Source organism: Lactuca serriola, chromosome 4, assembly GCF_051521515.1.
Source record: "Lactuca serriola cultivar US96UC23 chromosome 4, Lser_US96UC23_V15, whole genome shotgun sequence".
Taxonomy (NCBI): Eukaryota; Viridiplantae; Streptophyta; class Magnoliopsida; order Asterales; family Asteraceae; genus Lactuca; species Lactuca serriola.
This window is the reverse complement of record NC_136411.1, coordinates 139511246-139521812: the sequence shown is the minus strand read 5'-3', so window position 1 is coordinate 139521812 and position 10567 is coordinate 139511246.

The following is a 10567-nucleotide window of genomic DNA, read 5'->3' as shown; positions in this document are numbered from 1 at the left end:
GACTTAGGGTATCGGTTGTTTGTCTAAAGGTCGTTTGAATCTTTAGTTATATAGTATGTGTATGTATATAAACATTAAAGTTCTTCATTCAATTCAATACCTTTGGGTAGCAAAGGTGTACAAACATGTTCATTCATACAAACAACATTACTAGTAAACTATAATAGGTATAGTTTAGGAAGTCACTACTTACTATTACTAGAACAATGAAACATAGAAGAGTCAGTTCATTCATGAGTCAGTACAAACATACTATTATGAGAAACAGAAAGAACATACTATTATGAGAAACAGAAAGAACATAGTATTATGAGAAATAGAAAGAACATACTATGATGAGAAACAAAGACAACATACACTACACTATACAAGAGAATATACAATACACTAGAACATACAATACACTAGAACATACTATATAAACACTAGAACACTATAACATTAATGTGAGCCACTACTTCATGGCATGGCAATCTACTGTTGTGTCACGTTTTGCGACCAGAGTCTCTTGGAGGGAGAGCGTGAATTGGTGTATAGATCTATACGGGATTGACTATCCTACACCTTGTTGCTAGCTACAGTGGGACCTGCAGGTCTACAGGTGACTAATGTCATACCATTTCGACATCTTCCAGCGTCGTGTTATACTAGTCGATCAAGTATGGTTACAATCATATCAAATTTTACCTTAATTAACAAACTGGTTTAAGGTAGTTAGTACATTGGTAGTTACTTATATACAATACTACTGTACACTATTATTTTCCCATTGCATTCATATTGTGATCTTCTCACATAAACAGTAATGTAAACTATAGTTTGGTAATGATAGTCATACTTGGGAAAGATACACACTTTTACAAACAACACAACACACAGAACATTAGGGCCTTGGTAGAAGGCTACTTTTTAGTAGAAAATATAGGATTTTCTAGGAGATACAAACATTTACTACAAACACTTACAAACTTTTACATCAAACATTTACAAACACTTTCATACAAGCAATGACATTAAATACTTATGAACTCACCAGCTTTAATGCTGATCTACGCTTTCAAAATAACTTGTATTCTCATGTCACTAGTAGACAGGTACCGATGACCAGGTCTTGAGAAGATGGAGCACGTTCAAGACTCATGACCTATTTTGATTCATGTTTTAGGTGTCTTATAAACTATACAAAACACACTTGTATTAAAATTATATTATTAATGCAATGGATGATGTTGTTGCTTGTTTACTATTATGCATTGTTGTGATACTGTACATGACGTCCTCCACCCCCGAACGTTTCCGCCGTTCAGGTTTTGGGGCCTAACAACAAGTTATCTTAGTCGGATTTCCTAGTACTAATAATTAATGAACAACTAAACAAATGATCATGCAATTAGTAAACACATAATTAATTAAATATATTTGAACTATGAAAGATATGATCTAGTGATTTCATATCAATGGTCATGACAATCAATTAAATCATAACATGAATATCTAATACTCTCTAACACAGTCACAATTACGAAATAATATTTACCTAACCCTAGGATATGGTCAATCTCTAGTCCTAACAGTTTCACGATCGTAAAGTAATTAAGCTCAAGTTAATGTAATTAGATTGTTCCTCTCAACTACACATAACTCATAAATATGAAATAAAAATCAAAACTGAACTTGAAAAGTAAGGTGTTCAATCGAACACAAGTAAAACGAAACTCACATAATCCAACTAACGAAATTAAAAAATATTCAACTAGGGTTCATCAAGATCTAGTGAAAGTAAAGGTTTTTACACCATATTTAATAAATTAAAGAAGAAAAACATCACCAAAAGATTTCAAGACATGATCATCAAGAACACTCGAAGTGAAATCTCGATACAATCGCATTTGAATCTTCAAATCGTTGCTCCAATCAAATATCTAGTTTCAAACGTGAACCTTGGAGGGTATCTGGAATTCAAAATGAAGTAAAAGTCACACCTATAGCCCCCTAAAGGATGTACATTGATTGGGGTTGTAAATCTTGCATTTTTATAGATTTTTTGGCACCACAGCATGGTAAACAACTTGCCATGCCATGGGAGATCGAATACTCCTGTCCACGAAATTTTTTGTTTTGCAACGACGTGGGACCTTGGAAACATAATTTTTCGTAAACACGAAAGTCATCCAAAATTTTTTCTAGTTTTTGGGACAACTTGAATCTCATCAATCAGAGTTACGAGTCATGAGATACGGTCAAAACAATGACAATGGGCAAGTTGCCATCAACATCATTTTTATGTCTTTTTCAGCTCCATTTGCTTCCTTTTGCATCCCAACTTCCATTTTAACTGTAATTTAACATTTCAATTATATTAAGTACCATATATCTAAAAATATAAAATTTTATAGCTAATATGTATTAAAATAATACATAAATATATGTATAAATGTAGCAATAGTATCAAATCAAATAGACATATCCATATCTACTGAAGTCATCAGTAGATGTGAAGAAGTATTTTTTTCACCATGTCATGTGGTAGATCTTAAACGTCCACATACATCTGTGTGAATGAAATCCAACAAATCATTGCCTCTTTCGTAGTCACTTGTGAATGGTGCCTTTATCATCTTTCCAAGTAAGCAAGATTCACATACATCATCTAACTCTAAGTAATAAGTCCAAGCCCAAAATGTCATAGACATGACTTATCCAAAGCATCTTTTGATAAACCAATGTTTAATATCAAGCTATCATTTTTCTTTAATCCTATAACAGTTTTATAAATGCCATTGCATAGACTTGCATTAAAGTAAAGAACATCATACTTGTAAACCAAAATGCAATCATTATTATTATCAAACCTAAAAGTGAAACTGTCATAATACAAGCATTGAAGGACGTAATGTTCTTTCTTTTAATGGAAAATATCAATAATCTATTAAACTAATTGAAAAATCATTAGACAAAAGAAGATCATAATCCCCAATCGTAGTAGTGGCTACTTTGCTCTTGTTTCCCATAATCAAGTCAAGATCACCACACCTTAGATTCCTACTTCGATTTAGTCCCTAAATATTAGAGCAAGTTTGAACACCATATTATGTGTCAAGAATCCAAGATTTACAAGTTGAAGCTTCATTGATTTCAATCATATACATACCTGATGTGCCAATGCCTTTGGCCATATTGATTTTTATGTCCTCCAGGTACTTTGGGTAGTTATGTTTCGAATGCCCCTTTTCTTAGTAGTAGAAGAACATGGCCTATTTAGGATAAGTAACTAGTGCTTTGTTAGAATTTTCCATCTTAGGGTTTGTGTTGGACCCTCAACTTTTCCCTTTTCGTTGCCTTTGGGATAAGAAGTTTTCTTTCCTTTTACACCGCATTCCCTAATAGCCAAAACTAGGGTGTTTGAGTTGGTGCTATGAGGTTTAACCATAATTCCTTCGACAGTCTTGAACATGTCATGTAACTATATTAAGGGCTTTCCCGTGTTTTTCATATTGAAATTCAAAATAAATTGATGATATGAACTACTCAACAAGTTAAGCACTATGTTAATGGCCAACTCTTAAGGGAATGGAATCCCTAGTCACTTGAGTCTGTTAAAGTACCCTCTCATTTTCAACACATGGGTACTCACAAAAAAACCATATTGAAGCTTGCAACCAAGAAGAGACTTCACAACTTCGAATCGCTCACGCCGAGCTTGCTCTAGGAACATTTTCTTGATCTACTTATTCATGTCATACACCCTAATGTCTTCAAAGCTCTTTTGGATCTCAGGAAACATGGTCACCAATATGAGACATGCGAACTCAATTGTGTGATTATAGTGCCTAGTGTAATCGAAAAAATCTTCAGTAATAGCATCTTCAAAAGACTACTCAAACAGATACTCATCTAGGACATACTTTTTCTTTTCATGTCTAAGGGTGACCCTTAGAGAATGAATCCAGTCCATATCATTTGGATCAGTAAGTGTAACGCTTCTGTTTCCGGGCTTGCCATTTTTAGCAATGTAATAGTCTAGGTTAACCTTTGTAACTCATTTTGAAATAATAAGATTTTATTATTTGAGTATTGTGTGTTTTGTGCTTAATTGCATAATTATGTGGTTTGATTAATTAAGAATAAAAATAAGCGTCAAAATTAAAGTGTAAAATAAACTTGATATCTTTTGATAACGTTGTAGTAGTTGAAACGAGGTTTCCGAATATTTTTATCTACTAATATGTTGGGTAGAACATGGGTAGATAGTTGGTGTGAAATAAACAGATGAGAGGCCTCGTTGTTGTTTGATTCAGTCATCTAGCGGAGTTTAGATGACGACAACGGACTCTTCTAGACAGTCTTGTGGAACATTAGCAGGTTCGCCACCTGTAGGTGTTAATGAACTTGGGTGTTCATTCGCTGTACTCCATCCCCCTCATGGTTGCCTTATTTCACTTATATTGTTGAGGAACCCCCGAAGCATGTGTTGTCGCCCCGATGAAATATTCTTAGACTAGGTCCCTTACGTTAGTTGTCTTAGGGACATAAAGTGAGAATAACGGGAATGGGTAATTGGGTTATTGTTGGTTGGTGAAAATTAAATATGATTATTTATTGTGGGTTGAAAACCCTATATGCTCACCAGGCTCCCAAACCTGACCCACTTAGTTTTATTTGTATTACAGGAAGTGGCGCGAGGGCATAAGATGGATGAACCATCAAGTTGTTTTGTTTACAAGTCTGTATATGTATATATTTGTTGAATGACTTGTAATGTTATCGTTTATGCTTATTGGTCTGTATCGGAACATAACACCCCGAGTTTTGATTATATAATGAAAATACATTTCTTTTATGAAATGCTTTGGTAAACATTGTTTTATCATGTTTTGTTTTTGGGAACAAATTCCGCAACTCTTTCAAATCAAAAGGATTTACTCTGAAATTATTTTAAAAGCATAAATGAAAATCGGTCTTTTCTGGCCGAGATTTTGGGGATGTCATAGTTGGTATCAGAGCATTAGTTTAAGCAAACTAGGAATTTGTAGGATTTCTAGACTTAAACTTAGAATTCTAAGTGAAGTTTTGAGATGTGTGTCTGTTATGTTTTAGACACGAGCACTAGTTTATTTTAGGAAAGTTGCCTAAAATGCTTTATGTGCTAAATGTTATATGTTGCCATATATGATATTATTTGTTCGGATCTATGGTCTGTTGCCGACCGGATCTAGAAACCTTATGTGTATAGGATTCTAAGCGTACGTCTACGATATTAGAACTAGCATGTAAACGTTTCGGAGTGATAAGGATGATTTGAATATCTATCGTGATTGAGGATCTAATTCACCTTATTCGGTGTTTAGATCAAAATGGTAAGAACAAGAAGTGGAGTTGGGAATGCAGACGAAAACAGGAATCAACCACCAGTGATTGAACAAATACCTGTCGTAGCAGCAGCACCTGAGCCAATAACCATGGCTGGTGTGCAAATGATGATTCAGACGATGTTGGATCGTCAGATGGATGAAACTAGACGGTTGTTTCAACAGAATCGTGAAGAACTGTCAATTCGTGTGGAAGAGCCCAAATTAAATGAAGGGCACTCGGAAGGTGAAAACTTCAGTGGGTCTGTTGGTCAAGCCAACCCACCGATAGTTAGGCAAGATAACCATGATGGAAGGAATGATGGAATGGGATGCAAGTATAAGGACTTTCTAACTTGCAAACCATCGACCTTCAATAGAAAGGAGGATCCGATTGGAGTTATGGATTGGATCTCCGAAATGGAGCTAGCCTTTATGACTTGTGGCTGCAGAGGCAAGTTGCAAACTATTTATGCAGTGCGTCAGTTCTGAGGTGGAGTCGTTCGTTGGTGGAACACTCTAGGGAAGACTTTGAGCCCTAATGAGCCATTGCAATTATCATGGGTTGAGTTCTTGGTGCAGTTCAAGCGCAAGTTCTGCTCGGCTCAAAATCTATTGCAATTGGAGAACAAGTTTTTGGCATTGACGCAAGGCAACATGTCAGTTGATGAATACACCAATAACTTCACCGATAAGATGGAGTTTGCCTTGCACATCGTCCCAGATGAGCTGACAAAGGTGGACCGGTATGCGAAGGGACTCCCATGGGAGTATGAGGTGCCAGTACGTCAGGCACATACTCTAGAGGCAGCTATCTGGGCTGCCAAGTCTGTTGAGAACATGATTAAAGGGAGAACCACCAACAATGTTGAGATTGGTGAGAAAAGAAACTTTGAGGGAACATCTGGTTCCGGTAAGAAAGGCAAATTTTCGAAATCTGATTCGAAAAAGTTTGGAGGAAAGGGAGGCGAAGCGAAGTGGTGTGATAAGTGTAAGAAAAATCACTTTGGGAAATGTAGCGAAGATGTAACCTGCTACAAGTGTGGAAAGGTTGGACATTTTGCCAATGAGTGTCCGAACAACAAAAGGATGTGTTTTGGTTGTAATGAAGAGGGGCACATTTTGAAAGACTGTCCGAAGAAGAAGGAGGCAGCTAGGCCCAACATTCCACCAAAGCCGAAGGCGAGAGCCTTCCAGATGACACTTGAGGCTGCGAAAGATGAAGCTGATGTCGCTTCAGGTACCTTTCTCGTAAACGAATTACCTGCTCAAATTTTGTTTGATTCTGGAGCCAACTACTCCTTTATTTCGCATGAGTTTGATAGAAAACTAGCTTTGCCTGTTGATAGACTAGATAATGCTTTATTAGTCGAAGTAGCTAGTGGCAAGTTTGTACCTGTTAGCAATCGTATGAAAGCAATCTTAATCGACCTTTATGGGAATAAGTTTCACGTGGAATTATTGCCTATACGAAATACGTGTTATGTGTAGATTTTGTGTTATATGTGTGAATGTATATTCACTCTCTTCTATCTCATGGATCTGATTTGTTTTCTATGAAATACGTGTTATGTGTGTGGGCCTCATCTGTTATGTGGAATATGTATTGATCAAAGTATGCTATACAAGTTTTTATCTATGTATAAAAATGTATATTTTTATCTACTAATATGTTGGGTAGAACATGGTTAGATAGTTGGTGTGTAATAAACAGATGAGAGGCCTCGTTGTTGTTTGATTCTGTCATCTAGCGGAGTTTAGATGACGACCACAAAATCTTCTAGACAGTCTTGTGGAACATTAGCAGGTTCGCCACCTGTAGGTGTTAATGAACTTGGGTGTTCATTCGCTGTACTCCATCCCCCTCATGGTTGCCTTATTTCACTTATATTGTTGAGGAACCCCCGAAGCATGTGTTGTCGCCCCGATGAAATATTCTTAGACTAGGTCCCTTACGTTAGTTGTCTTAGGGACATAAAGTGAGAATAACGGGAATGGGTAATTGGGTTATTGTTGGTTGGTGAAAATTAAATATGATTATTTATTGTGGGTTGAAAACCCTATATGCTCACCAGGCTCCCAAACCTGACCCACTCAGTTTTATTTGTATTACAGGAAGTGGCGCGAGGGCATAAGATGGATGAACCATCAAGTTGTTTTGTTTACAAGTCTGTATATGTATATATTTGTTGAATGACTTGTAATGTTATCGTTTATGCTTATTGGTCTGTATCGGAACATAACACCCCGAGTTTTGATTATATAATGAAAATACATTTCTTTTATGAAATGCTTTGGTAAACATTGTTTTATCATGTTTTGTTTTTGGGAACAAATTCCGCAACTCTTTCAAATCAAAAGGATTTACTCTGAAATTATTTTAAAAGCATAAATGAAAATCGGTCTTTTCTGGCCGAGATTTTGGGGATGTCATAGTTGGTATCAGAGCATTAGTTTAAGCGAACTAGGAATTTGTAGGATTTCTAGACTTAAACTTAGAATTCTAAGTGAAGTTTTGAGATGTGTGTCTGTTATGTTTTAGACACGAGCACTAGTTTATTTTAGGAAAGTTGCCTAAAATGCTTTATATGCTAAATGTTATATGTTGCCATATATGATATTATTTGTTCGGATCTATGGTCTGTTGCCGACCGGATCTAGAAACCTTATGTGTATAGGATTCTAAGCGTACGTCTATGATATTAGAACTAGCATGTAAACGTTTCGGAGTGATAAGGATGATTTGAATATCTATCGTGATTGAGGATCTAATTCACCTTATTCGGTGTTTAGATCAAAATGGTAAGAACAAGAAGTGGAGTTGGGAATGCAGACGAAAACAGGAATCAACCACCAGTGATTGAACAAATACCTGTCGTAGCAGCAGCACCTGAGCCAATAACCATGGCTGGTGTGCAAATGATGATTCAGACGATGTTGGATCGTCAGATGGATGAAACTAGACGGTTGCTTCAACAGAATCGTGAAGAACTGTCAATTCGTGTGGAAGAGCCCGAATTAAATGAAGGGCACTCGGAAGGTGAAAACTTCAGTGGGTCTGTTGGTCAAGCCAACCCACCCATAGTTAGGCAAGATAACCATGATGGAAGGAATGATGGAATGGGATACAAGTATAAGGACTTTCTAACTTGCAAACCATCGACCTTCAATAGAAAGGAGGATCCGATTGGAGTTATGGATTGGATCTCCGAAATGGAGCTAGCCTTTATGACTTGTGGCTGCAGAGGCAAGTTGCAAACTATTTATGCAGTGCGTCAGTTCTGAGGTGGAGCCGTTCGTTGGTGGAACACTCTAGGGAAGACTTTGAGCCCTAATGAGCCATTGCAATTATCATGGGTTGAGTTCTTGGTGCAGTTCAAGCGCAAGTTCTGCTCGGCTCAAAATCTATTGCAATTGGAGAACAAGTTTTTGGCATTGACGCAAGGCAACATGTCAGTTGATGAATACACCAATAACTTCACCGATAAGATGGAGTTTGCCTTGCACATCGTCCCAGATGAGCTGACAAAGGTGGACCGGTATGCGAAGGGACTCCCATGGGAGTATGAGGTGCCAGTACGTCAGGCACATACTCTAGAGGCAGCTATCTGGGCTGCCAAGTCTGTTGAGAACATGATTAAAGGGAGAACCACCAACAATGTTGAGATTGGTGAGAAAAGAAACTTTGAGGGAACATCTGGTTCCGGTAAGAAAGGAAAATTTTCGAAATCTGATTAGAAAAAGTTTGGAGGAAAGGGAGGCGAAGCGAAGTGGTGTGATAAGTGTAAGAAAAATCACTTTGGGAAATGTAGCGAAGATGTAACCTGCTACAAGTGTGGAAAGGTTGGACATTTTGCCAACGAGTGTCCGAACAACAAAGGGATGTGTTTTGGTTGCCATGAAGAGGGGCACATTTTGAAAGACTGTCCGAAGAAGAAGGAGGCAGCTAGGCCCAACATTCCACCAAAGCCGAAGGCGAGAGCCTTCCAGATGACACTTGAGGCTGCGAAAGATGAAGCTGATGTCGCTTCAGGTACCTTTCTCGTAAACGAATTACCTGCTCAAATTTTGTTTGATTCTGGAGCCAACTACTCCTTTATTTCGCATGAGTTTGATAGAAAACTAGCTTTGCCTGTTGATAGACTAGATAATGCTTTATTAGTCGAAGTAGCTAGTGGCAAGTTTGTACCTGTTAGCCATCGTATGAAAGCAATCTTAATCGACCTTTATGGGAATAAGTTTCACGTGGAATTATTGCCTATACGAAATACGTGTTATGTGTAGATTTTGTGTTATATGTGTGAATGTATATTCACTCTCTTCTATCTCATGGATCTGATTTGTTTTCTATGAAATACGTGTTATGTGTGTGGGCCTCATCTGTTATGTGGAATATGTATTGATCAAAGTATGCTATACAAGTTTTTATCTATGTATAAAAATGTATATTTTTATCTACTAATATGTTGGGTAGAACATGGTTAGATAGTTGGTGTGTAATAAACAGATGAGAGGCCTCGTTGTTGTTTGATTCTGTCATCTAGCGGAGTTTAGATGACGACCACAGAATCTTCTAGACAGTCTTGTGGAACATTAGCAGGTTCGCCACCTGTAGGTGTTAATGAACTTGGGTGTTCATTCGCTGTACTCCATCCCCCTCATGGTTGCCTTATTTCACTTATATTGTTGAGGAACCCCCGAAGCATGTGTTGTCGCCCCGATGAAATATTCTTAGACTAGGTCCCTTACGTTAGTTGTCTTAGGGACATAAAGTGAGAATAACGGGAATGGGTAATTGGGTTATTGTTGGTTGGTGAAAATTAAATATGATTATTTATTGTGGGTTGAAAACCCTATATGCTCACCAGGCTCCCAAACCTGACCCACTCAGTTTTATTTGTATTACAGGAAGTGGCGCGAGGGCATAAGATGGATGAACCATCAAGTTGTTTTGTTTACAAGTCTGTATATGTATATATTTGTTGAATGACTTGTAATGTTATCGTTTATGCTTATTGGTCTGTATCGGAACATAACACCCCGAGTTTTGATTATATAATGAAAATACATTTCTTTTATGAAATGCTTTGGTAAACATTGTTTTATCATGTTTTGTTTTTGGGAACAAATTCCGCAACTCTTTCAAATCAAAAGGATTTACTCTGAAATTATTTTAAAAGCATAAATGAAAATCGGTCTTTTCTGGCCGAGATTTTGGG